General features: G+C 50.5%; 1 pseudogene across 1 annotated transcript in view; it reads left to right on the plus strand.

Annotated features, from left to right (window-relative positions):
- The first annotated feature begins 2914 nt into the window (after positions 1-2914).
- Positions 2915-12985, plus strand: part of LOC311238904 — a 78533-nt pseudogene continuing 68462 nt past the window's right edge. Inside the window, exon 1 of the transcript in view lies at positions 2915-2954. The product of the transcript in view is annotated as an uncharacterized misc_RNA (transcript). The remainder of the gene's footprint in view (positions 2955-12985) is intronic.

Here is a 12985-nt window from a genome sequence, read left to right on the forward strand (position 1 = left end):
TCTATCTCTCTATATCTCTATCTCTCTCGCCTCTCACTCCTCTCTCTGTCTCTCTTTCTCTCTGCCCTTTTCCTCTCTCTCTCTCTCTCTCTCTCTCTCTCTCTCTCTCTCTCTCTCTCTTCTCTCTCTCTCTCTCTCTCTCTCTCTCTCTCTCCTCTCTCTTTTTCCATGATTAAAAAGGATGGTTCGAAGGTCCATTCGAAGAACCCTGCCGAAGTTTGAATCCTAAAGACAGGTTTCGGGGACATCGCTAACACACACACACACACCACACACACACACACACACACACACACACACACACACACACACACACACACACCACACACACACACACACACACCACACACACACACACACACACACACACACACACACACACACACACACACACACACACACACACACACATACACACACACACACACACACACACACACACACACACACACCAACACACACACACACACACACACACACACACACACACACACACACACACACACACACACTCAATATTCAAAGACGAAATATGATATGACATTGAATTAATCAATGATTCATCCACTCACTGTGGAGTCGTATCTCTGTTTGGACTTCTACTGTAGACTGATCTAATTTCTCCTGTCTCTCTCTGCATCTCTCTCCCCATCCTCTCTTATTATTATTATTATTATTTCACCTGGCAGATAAATGTTTGGTACTCTTCACTCTATTGTTATCTATTCACTCCTCCTCACTCTATTGTTATCTGTGTTATCTATTCACTCCTCCTCACTCTATTCTTATCTGTGTTATCTATTCACTCCTCCTCACTCTATTGTGTTATCTATTCACTCCTCCTCACTCTATTGTGTTATCTATTCACTCCTCACTCTATTGCTATCTATTCAGTCCTCCTCACTCTATTGTGTTATCTATTCACTCCTCACTCTATTGTGTTATCTATTCACTCCTCACTCTATTGTGTTATCTATTCACTCCTCCTCACTCTATTGTGTTATCTATTCACTCCTCCTCACTCTATTGTGTTATCTATTCACTCTATACAGCTCTCTCTCTCTCTCCCCCTCCCTCTCTCTCTCTCCCCCCTCCCTCTCTCTCTCATCATTCCACCGTCACCTGGTCTGGCACCTATATAGATAGCCGTTTTGCCCTTCTCTCCACATTATTCAGACTGACGGATAACAGGCTGTAAAGCTCATCTTATCTTATCTAGATGTGGCCGTCGTATAAATCCCACGTTTTATTGCAGGCACTGCTTGCATTAGTGACCTTCCATGCTGTAGCCCTGTGGTCCGAGAGGACTTCCTGTCCCATGCTGCAGTGTTTGAGAAGGCTACAGTACAAATAAAGCATGGGCATGGGAGATAAGATAAGATAGGATAAGATGAGATAAGACAAGATTAGATAAGATACGATTCAGTAGTTAAAGAGTCTATCAGTTCTATCAGGTTCAGTAGTTCAAGAGTATCAGTTCCTTGCCTCAAATAGATCCGCCATCAGCTCTATTTTTAATCTTTCAAAATGTTCAGTTGCTATAGCATGCACTTATTTATCTGTGTTTCATTACACATATGAGTGCATGCCTACCAACTGTTCGCCTGTTTTATTGCAACACTACTATCAGCGACATCTAAGAATGGCCCTTCTAAGGTTTCTCTCCTCCACATTGCCTGTGGTGCATTTTTTCCTATTGCTAGGTTTTAGTGAGTTTTTCCTTACCTTCGCGTGGGGTATGTCTGGGAGTGTTGCATTCATTTAAAATGTTTTGGACTTTATGGTGTTTTTGTTTTGTTCTTGATTTATTGCGATGTTTCTTCTTGACTTGTTTAAAGAAGACGTGTCCGGCCCATGGGGACATTAACGTGTGTTGTAAAATAAATTTGATTTGATTTGATTCTATCAGGTTCAGTAGTTAAAGAGTCTATCCGTTCTATCAGGTCTCCAGCAGTTTCTCCAGCGGTCTAGCAAAACGTGGGTCTTTTATAACCAACACTCTATAGAGAGATCATTTGTATGCAGTGCACAGAGTAATACATGGGTATTAATGATTAATTATTAATTCTTCTTAATTCCTGAAGAGTTGACTTTTTGGAAATATGAGGCTTCTGCACGACAAGCCTCACCAGGAAAGGGTTAACGACGGTTCGGATGATTACTAGTGGTTGGTTTCCTCAGATGTGCAGCGGTTGGTAAAACTATTGCAGTTTTAAAATAGACAATAATAAAAAGAGTAAAATAGAATAGACAAAGTAAAATAGTGCAATAGTGCAGTGCAGTAAAATAGTAGAATAGAATAGGCAATGTATGTTATGTATATTCTATCTTCTGCTAACTGTCTCAACCCTTTTCTCCTCTTCCCCTCCCTCCACCCCTCTCTTTTATCCCTCTCTTCATTCCTACCTGCTCCTTCTTTCTTTCTTTCTTTCTTTCTTTCTTTCTTTCTTTCTTTCTTTCTTTCTTTCTTTCTTTCTTTCTTTCTTTCTTTCTTTCTTTCTTTCTTTCTTTCTTTCTTTCTTTCTTTCTTTCTTTCTTTCTTTCTTTCTGTCGTTGCTCGCTTCATCCCATTTCTCTCTATATCTTCTCTCTTCCTACCCCTTCTCTCATCTCTCTCCTCCTCTTCCATCTCTCTCCTCCTCTCTCTCTTCCCCATCGTTCATCTTTCATCCTTCCTCCTCTATCCTTCACTCTTTCTCCCTTGTCCCTCCTTCCCGCCCACTCGCACACTCACCCTCTCTCCTTCTCTCCCCTGCCCTCCCTCTCTCTCCCCCTCGCTCCCTCTCTCTCTCTCCATCCCCCCCTCCCCCTCTCTCCTCCCTACTCTGTCTCTCAGCTGTCCATGGAGGACACTACGTCCATCCTGCCCCGTTCGAAGAGGGCGAGGAACGTGTCCAACGCCAACTCCTATGGTATCGGGGCGCTGGCTAATGCGTCTCTGACAGGTGTGTCAGGTGTGTGTCTGTGCAGGTGGATGATGGTAAAACAAACGCCCCCCATGTTGCCTCTGAACGCTCCTCAGCAGGAGGTGGTGAAGTTGCCTCCAGACAGAACGTGGTGTTTTTCTAATGTGAAAAAATCTCCATCTTAACGACTTCATTTCATCCTGTGTTCAGCCCTTTACACTCAAGCCAATGGATTGACTTAACTCAAACCCCGCCCTCTGTGATCCTCCAATCACAACTGGCGCTTCCCTAGACAACCGTTGTGATAGAAGGATCAAGAAAAGAGGGCGGCGCTCAAGATACAGTATAGGTCAATCCCATGAGCCTATTTTTCACTTGTTTCAACTAAAATCCAAATTGAAAGCTCAATACAAGAGTGGATTAGTCATTAATATGGATATTGTTTTTCAGTGAAAAAAGGTAACACGATGCTCAGAAGATACTTTGGCCTGAATGCAGTGTAATACCAGAGGAAATAGCTTGGTTCAGTTGTGATTAGTAGCAAACATTGATATCTTCCATCTAAATTCATTTGAAATGACTGGATTAGAGTCATGGGTCATGCTTAATTGATCTATCTCAAGCTCCGCCTTCTTCGCTTGACCCTCCAATCACAACTGTTGCTTTTCTCAGCCTTTTTCTGGACGTTCCAATCATAGGCGTTACTTCCCCTGTCAGGCTAAAAGAGGGTGGAGCTTGAGATGGGTCAGTTCTCGGTTTAATTCAGCTTAAATCAAGTAGGCATACAGCACTTTATTTTAGACTAAATACAGATTATCTTTATCTTTGATCCCATATCCCCCAATTTAGTCAATATACAATTCCCTCCTTACGCTAGTAGACCCTACTGTTGGTCTGGGTGTAGACTACCTGTTAATCAGAGTAGACTCCCTCCCCATCAACCTGGACCCCCTGCAATTTGCATACCGCCCTAACAGGTCCACGGAGGACGCCATAGCCCATGTGCTGCACACAGCAGCATCACACCTGGACAAGAGGCAGGGGAACTATGTGAGAATGCTGTTCATCGACTACAGCTCAGCATTCAATACCATAGTCCCCTCCAAACTCATAGCCAAGCTCAGGGACCTGGGCTTGAACTATGACCTCTGCCAGTGGGTCTTGGACTTCCTGACGGGCAGACCCCAGGTGGTAAGAGCAGGCAACTGCACCTCCTCATCCATCACGCTCAACATAGGGGCCCCCCAGGGCTGTGTTCTGAGCCCCCTCCTCTACTCCCTGTACACACATGACTGCGTGGCACAGCGGAACAACAACACAATCATCAAATTTGCTGATGACACAGTAGTGGTGGGCCTGATCTCTGCCAACGACGAGAGGGCCTACCTGGAAGAGGTAGAGAATCTGTCACAGTGGTGTCAGGAGAACTGCCTCTCCCTGAACGTCAGCAAAACAAAAGAGATGATTGTGGACTTCAGGAGGTCGGGGGTCAAGGACTACAGCCCCCTCAGCATTGACGGGGCACCGGTTGAGAGAGTGAACAGTTTCAAGTACCTCTGAGCCCACATATTTGAGGACTTGACTTGGACCACACACATTGACAGTGTTGTGAAGAAGGCACGACAACGCCTCTACTTCCTCAGGCGTTTAAGGAAGTTCCAAGTCAGTCAGAAGATCCTTAAGAACTTCTACTCATGTACAATAGAGAGCATCCTGACTGGCAACATCACCTCCTGGTTTGGGAATAGCACTGCACAAGACCGTAGCAGACTACAAAGAGTGACACGTTCAGCCGAACGCACAATTGGAGGGGGGCTTCCCACCCTCCAGAACATTTACAACAAGCGGTGCAGGGGTAAGGCTAAGAGAATCATCAAGGACTCCAGCCACCCGAACAACTGCCTCTTTGAACTGCTGCGGTCAGGCAAGCGATACCGGAGTCTCAAGGCGAGCACAGAAAGACTCAGAAGAAGCTTCTATCCCCAGGCCATCAGGCTGCTCAACGAACAATAAACACTATGCAACAACCATCAAATGCACACAGCACACACACCCACACATTCACTTTAAACAAACAACACACTGCAGCACCCACTCTCCACACTTTAGATCACCTAAACACACTTTATATTTATTGGTAAAGGATTTGCACTACAACTCGTACACCTTACTGTAAATTGTACCTAAATTGTACCTCATCCCATTTCTGCTTTACACTATATAGTATTGTATATTAGTACATTGCATAGTATATTGTATATTGTATGGTAACTCAGTTACTTCTATTCTGCATCGAACATTGTACATATGTCTATACTGAACACTGTGACCTCTATTTTTACCTCTATTTTACATGCTATACTATTTTATTTCATACTTATCTTGTCTAGCACAATCTCTGGAGCGTAACAGTAAGAAGCATTTTGTATAAAGGTATTCTGTACTTCTGTATGACAACTATTAAAGAAACTGAAACTGAAACGTATACCTTTTGTCTAACTGCAGCGGCAAGTAAAATATTCTAGTTCAAAAGGGTCGTACTGTTCACACTGTGGTATCATTTAGCCATTCGATTCAACGTAGTTTATTCACAACTCAGGCGTGTCGAGAGATCAATAGGAGAGAGTGTCGGGGTGTGTCTCTGCACCTTTTATACCCAGACAGTGACATCACAATCATGCGACAATACACTGTGCAACAGCGCTTCCCAGTGGACACAGTGGTAGTCACAGCTACTCACATGAGCAACATGGTACACAGTAGTACATGAAGTCATGCAATATAAATTTATTTGTATATGTCATATCTCAACACTACCCTACTGTTGGTCTGGGAAGGGTGTAGACTTCCCTACTCTCAGTCTGAGGAGGGTGTAGACTACCCTACTGTCGGTCTGGGTGTAGACTGCCCTACTGTTGCTCTGGGGAGGGTGTAGACCACCCTACTGTCAGTCTGGGGAGGGTGTAGACTACCCTACTGTCAGTCTGGGTGTAGACTACCCTACTGTTGGTCTGGGGAGGGTGTAGACTACCCTACTGTCAGTCTGAGGAGGGTGTAGACTACCCTACTGTTGGTCTGGGGAGGGTGTAGACTACCCTACTGTTGGTCTGGGGAGGGTGTAGACCACCCTACTGTCAGTCTGGGGAGGGTGTAGACTACCCTACTGTCAGTCTGAGGAGGGTGTAGACTACCCTATTGTCAGTCTGGGTGTAGACTACCCTACTGTTGGTCTGGGGAGGGTGTAGACTACCCTACTGTCAGTCTGAGGAGGGTGTAGACTACCCTACTGTCGGTCTGGGTGTAGACTACCCTACTGTTGGTCTGGGGAGGGTGTAGACTGCCCTACTGTCAGTCTGGGGAGGGTGTAGACTACCCTACTGTTGCTCTGGGTGTAGACTACCCTACTGTCGGTCTGGGGAGAGTGTAGACACATGCCTCTTCCGAAACATACCCCACCTGCTTCCCAGTTGTGTTTGTAGGGACAACAGACCGAGCCGGAGGTGCCGCTGCCTGGAAGTGAAGCCTGGTCTCTGCAGTGGTAGGAGGTTTAGACCTACACTACCCAGTGTTAGACCTCTACACTACCCAGTGTTTAGACCTACACTACCCAGTGTTAGACCTCTACACTACCCAGTGTTTAGACCTCTACACTACCCAGTGTTAGACCTCTACACTACCCAGTGTTTAGACCTCTACACTACCCAGTGCTAGACCTCTACACTACCCAGTGTTTAGACCTCTACACTACCCAGTGTTTAGACCTCTACACTATGCAGTGTTATACCTCTACACTACCCAGTGTTTAGACATCTACACTACCCAGTGTTTAGACCTCTACACTACCCAGTGTTTAGACCTCTACACTACCCAGTGTTTAGACCTCTACACTATGCAGTGTTAGACCTCTACACTACCCAGTGTTAGACCTCTACACTACCCAGTGTTTAGACCTCTACACTACCCAGTGTTAGACCTCTACACTACCTAGTGTTTAGACCTACACTACCCAGTGTTAGACCTCTACACTACCCAGTGTTTAGACCTCTACACTACCCAGTGTTTAGACCTACACTACCCAGTGTTAGACCTCTACACTACCTAGTGTTTAGACCTCTACACTACCCAGTGTTTAGACCTCTACACTACCCAGCCACTCTAGTGTTTAGACCTCTACACTACCCAGTGTTTAGACCTCTACACTACCCAGCCACTCTAGTGTTTAGACCTCTACACTACCCAGTGTTAGACCTCTACACTACGCAGTGTTAGACCTCTACACTACCCAGTGTTAGACCTCTACACTACCCAGTGTTAGACCTCTACACTACGCAGTGTTAGACATCTACACTACCTAGTGTTTAGACCTCTACACTACCCAGTGTTTAGACCTCTACACTACCCAGCCACTCTAGTGTTTAGACCTCTACACTACCCAGCCACTCTAGTGTTTAGACCTCTACACTACCCAATGTTTAGACCTCTACACTACCCATGTGGATGATTTTGCCTAAACATTTCAAATTAAACTGTTTCATGACAGTTTCAAAATGTTGCAGATGTTTGTATGGCTACTACCAAAGAACCATAGAGTATCATGCATTCCAGTTAAAGAACCATAGACTGCCATGCATTCCAGTTAATTAGCCATGCATTCCAGTTAAGGAACCATGCATTCCAGTTATATTTCGTATATAGCATCGCGTCCCGCTCTGAGCCTTACGAGATACTCTATATCTCCTGTGATACCTAATGTATCTCCCACGAACAAAAACACATGCACCCCACCTGTATGGGGCCCCGCCCCTTATGGTGGTACCACCCATATAATCATGACTCTGGTCATGAAACACCCTTCCTCTATTTTCGTCCCAGCGTACTGGATGCTTGCACCATGCGAGCTAGCGGAATGAAAAGATTAAGGAAGATTAATAATGTTGAGGGCTTACCGGAGGATTGTGTTTCCCTGGATTCTCCGGAGCTTGTTTCGACGACGCAGACCTATGCTGGTGGTTCCTCGGCTGACGGCGACGGACCGAGGGGCAGCGTACAAGGTTTGGCTATCGGGTCGGCTTGTACAAAGGTGAGGTCTGTGTCAGTAGGCGTCAATGTCGGTGTTGGTCGTGCTGTGGAGTATGTTTCGGCACCAGGGCCGGGGCGGCTTGGCGATCGTTCCACTGTAGTGGGCGATGTCTTGGCGATCCTGGAACATGCTGTTGACGCTAATGCTACTGCTACTGCTAATGCTAATGCTACTGCTGCTTCTTCTGCTAACGCTGATGTTGACGCTGGAATGTCTAATAATCCCCGCCGCGGGATTCCGCTTTTCCCTCCTCTTGCCACCTTCATTGATGAAGGTCAGTCGGTGGTGGGTGTGGGGGGGTTCGCTGAGCTCTATTTACCTTTTTTGCGGGTGAAGGGGCTGACGACGGGGTGCAGCCCGGGGGTACCTTGGCTAAGTAGCCAGGTAGCTTCTTTTTTGTGCCCAGGCGGGGATGAACGACGTTCCGCCCGGCCGTTGCTTGATAGCATGTCGGCTCGGAGGGTGGCAGTATGGACGAATGAGTGGTATACTGCTGCAGGATGGCATTTAGCGGCGGCCAGTGTTGTGGCTCAGCTGGCTACTTTCCTATCCAAGATGGCGTCGGGTTGTAGGTCTTTGAGTCCAACCGACACTATGAACGTGATTCATGTTTGTGGTGTTATAGAGATCTTGACTCAGTCGCAAGCTCTAACTGCGGGGAGGATTCGGATGCTATCGACTTTGGTTGTTAGGCATCTTTGGTTGGAGCAGTCTCCTCTTGGGGAAGAGGATAGGTTTTCTCTCCTCACGACTCCTTTTTCCACAGATAGTCTTTTTGGGCGTTCTGTGGAGGCGCAGGCGGTTTTTGATTCGGGTCCTACACCGCCTCACGCTGTGCAGCCAGGGGTGGGAGCACGGTCTCGTCAACGACTGTGGCGAGATCCTCGACAGGCGGCCATGTTTCCCCCGCCAGTGGTGCCCTGGTTGGAGAATCGACAGGGTTTCGCAAGGCCGACAGTCTTGGCGGCCGAGGGATCGGCCATTTTGGGTGATTTCGGGGTTGGTAAACCACCCCGTCGTCATTTTGCCGCGAGCAGCCCGCTCCCCGTTCAGTCCTCTCTCTGGTATCCCCAGAAGCGGGGCTTTGAGCGTTCTCCTTTGGCTGCGGGCCGCGAACCTTCTTTGAAGCGTATGCGGCCCCATTCTTCACTTCTCATGGAGACAGGGGCTGACACCCAGTTGATGGCTGAGCCTGGGTCTGTCCGTGAGAATGTTCCGTCGTCGCGTGGTTCCTACACCGCAGGTTGTGGGTGGGTGGAACCTGGTGTTGCAGCTGCCACTAGCTCCAGTGGTCAGCAGGGGGACTCGGTGCCTCTTCTGTTGAATGCTCAGCAGGGGTTACCCCGGCTTCGCCCTCGCCAGGCGGGGTATCGCGCTGTTGCCTCCCACTCCCGTCAAACCGGCAGTGGTCTGCAAAGGAGAGGCTGGCGTGATTTGAGTGGTAGCAATATCACTGCAGGGCTTCGGCGTGTAGGAGCCCATGGGGTCCTCAGGCCTTGCGTGTCTGGCTGCGGAACGGCTCCTCAGCGTGTGCTGGAGGGGTGTTCAGGGGGTGAGTGTGTGTCCACAAGTTTGATGACCGCTCCTCCCGTATCAAACCGGCCCTTTCTGTCGGGGTCCCCCCTTGGGTGCTTTGCACGACGGGGGGGACCGGGCCAATTATCTGCTGTTCCTTGCGGCCCAGCGTCAGTTGACGGCGGGGGCGCTGTGGGATTATATTCACATATGGCGACGGGAATGTCCCTTGAATCGGTGGATGAGGAGAACGTTAGAGGCGGGGCTGGTTTTGCAGTTTGCGCGGCCCCATCCTCCGTTCTCAGGTTTGGTGCCGACCCTATTGTTAGGGTCGGGCGCGGTGACAGCCCTGGCCGACGAGATTCAATCTCTGTTGGCGAAGCAGGCTGTCGTTGTGGTCCCGAGAGAGGACGCAATGTCAGGCGTCTACTCCCGTTATTTTCTGGTGCCCAAGAAAACTGGGGGGGTCAGACCTATACTGAATCTGTCCATGTTCAATCGGTTGATTGTAGTGAGACCATTCAGGATGTTGACCGTCCGACTCCTTCTGCTTGCTGTCAGGAGGGGGGACTGGTTCACCTCCATAGACCTGAAGGATGCGTATTTTCACATACCCATTTTCCCTCCTCACAGGAAGTTCCTACGGTTCCTGTTTCAGGGCGTAACGTACGAGTACCACAGAATGCCGTTCGGTTATTCTCTGGCTCCCCGCACATTCACCAAGTGCGTGGCGGCTGCTCTGGGGCCTTTACGTCGTCGGGGGATACGAGTTCTGTTCTATCTCGACGACATTCTGCTCCTCAGCCGTTCAGAGGAGGTTGCCAGGTCTCATACTCGACTGGTGGTGGAATTCCTCACCAGCCTGGGTTTTGCTGTGAATTGGAAGAAGAGTACCCCTCTTCCCAGTCAACAGGTGGAGTACTTGGGCTTGACATTGAGGTCGAAGCCCATGCTTGCGACCCTCTCGGAGCAGCGTCGGGGGGATCTCCGTCGCGCGCTCGGGGGTTTCCGTCTGGGAGGGACGGTTACGGCGCTGCAGGTGATGCGTCTGCTGGGCCTTATGTCGGCGGCCCACACGGTGGTTCCTCTTGGCCTCCTCTTTATGAGGCGGATACAGAGGTGGTTTCTCTCTTTGAGAATAGATCCGGTGTGGGGCAAAGGGAGACGGTTGACGGTTCCTTTGTCGATATGGGGGGATCTCGCCCACTGGGGGAGGCTGGGTATCCTCTCCGCTGGGGTCCCCATGGGCAGCAGTGGCTCCCACGTCACGGTTTTCACCGACGCCTCTCTCACAGGTTGGGGAGGGGCGTTTCGGACCCACGCAGTGGGGGGCAGCTGGACGGGTCATGCCGACCCAGCTGTCCTGCATATCAATGTGTTGGAGTTGAAGGCGGTCCTCCTGGTCCTCAAACGGCTCGGCCACCTGGTGGTAGGCAAGCATGTTTTGATCAGGACGGAAAATGTGACGGCGGCGGCGTATATCAACAGGCAGGGTGGGACTCGTTCCGCCCGCCTGCTCCGGGTGGCGTGCGAACTGTTGCTATGGGCATCCCGCAGGCTGCGCAGTCTGCGGGCGCTCCACGTTCCTGGTACGGAAAATGTGGCGGCGGATATAATGTCTCGGGGCGGTCCTCGTCGCGACGAGTGGGAACTCCGCCCCGACATAGTCAGACAGATCTGGGATCGGTTCGGGGAGGCCTCGGTAGATCTGTTTGCGTGCCGACGTTCTCACAAGTGCCCCTTGTGGTTCTCGCTCAGTCGAGCGGATCATCCCCCCTTGGGGGTGGATGCCTTCTCGACCTTTCCGTGGCCGCCCGGTCTTCTGTACGCCTTCCCTCCTGTACAGCTGTTGAGTCAGCTGTTGGAGCGGATACGGAGGGAGCGCAGGACGGTGATCCTGGTCGCGCCGGACCGGGGCACGTCAGTGTGGTTCCCGGTCTTAATCCAGCTTCTGGTCGCTCCTCCTTGGGTCATTCCGTGGTCAGCGACGGCCCTCTCGCAGCACAACGGAGTGCTTGTCCAGCCTCCGGTGTTGGGTCAACGCCTGGTGGTGTGGCTGGTGGGAGGGTGAGTCTGGAGAGGATGGATCCCGCAGTGGTTGATACCATCCGGTGTGCGCATGCTCCCTCCACTGTCGCGGTTTACGCGGGCAGGTGGCGTGCGTTCCAAGAATGGTGTAAGGGGGGGGGCTGGGACCCAGTCTCCTGCCCCCTGGATGCTGTTCTGGGTTATCTCCAGTCTCTCCTTGATAGTCTGTCGGCTTCGACAGTGAGGGTATATGCAGCAGCTATATCCTCCTATCATGAGGGATTTGAGGGGGATGTCTTGTTCAGCCACCCTCTTGTGAAGCGTTTCCTGCTTGGCGCTCGACGCGTTAAGCCGGTGCAACGCTCCTTGGCTCCGACTTGGGATCTTCAATTGGTCCTCGGTCGGTTGTCCTTGGCCCCGTTTGAGCCGCTCGAGCAGGCGCCGTTGGGACGGCTGTCTTTCAAGACCGCGTTCCTACTGGCTGTCACTTCCGCTAAACGCGTGGGTGAGCTCTGTGCTCTCTCGGTACGTCCAGAGTGCCTGTCTTTTCGGACCGATTGCGGTGCCACTCTGCGACCTAATCCTGCTTTCGTGCCTAAGAATATCCGAAGTTCCTTCCGCTCCCGGGATATTGTGGTTCAGGCTTTTCGTCCTCCTCCTCACACTAGTGAGTTAGATGCGGGCCTTCACCTGTCATGTCCAGTCCGTGCTTTGGGGTTTTACCTCAGCCGTACTCAGGACTTCAGGGTTACCGACCAGCTTTTTGTCTGTTACGGTGGGGCTCGTGCTGGTAAGGCACTGTCGAAGCAGCGCCTGTCCCATTGGTTGTGCGAGGGTATTGCCCTCTGCTACACGTTGGCTGGGCAGGATCCCCCTGGGGGCATCAGGGCGCACTCCACTCGTGGGGTGGCTGCCTCTGCCGCTCTCCTGGGTGGGGCCTCGGTGGAGGACATCTGTGCTGCAGCTTCATGGTCCTCACCGGGCCCCTTTGTAAGGTTTTACCTCATGGACATGACCGGGGGTTCTGTCTCCCAGGCGGTTCTGGGGTCTGTGGCCTTTCCTGCTTCCCGTCCTTTGGTCGGGTAGCAGGAGTGTATGGGTATGGGCCGCAGTGTGTTGAGTCACACGTGGTTCCGCCTGTACGGTGTGTTCAAGGGGTTCTGGCTCCCTCTTGTTCGCATTCAGGTGGAGTTGACTGCGCCCCCCCTTCGTTAGGAAGGATGGGGTGACAGGGCTCCCCGCACCCCTTGATGTGGGCTTACGGGTCCTCAGGGGGTACATCTGTCGGGTCTCGCGCCCGCTCTTCCCCATTATCTCGTAAGGCTCAGAGCGGGACGCGATGCTATATACGAAATATAACGATAGGTTATGTAGATAACCTAGTTATATTAGTATTGGCTAAGCGTCCCGCTCTGCGCGCCCTGAGTTCCCTCTTGAGGGATCTTTTCCTGGGACG

The sequence above is a fragment of the Notolepis coatsorum genome, assembly GCF_963971535.1.
Source record: "Notolepis coatsorum genome assembly, chromosome: 13".
Lineage (NCBI taxonomy): Eukaryota > Metazoa > Chordata > Actinopteri > Aulopiformes > Paralepididae > Notolepis > Notolepis coatsorum.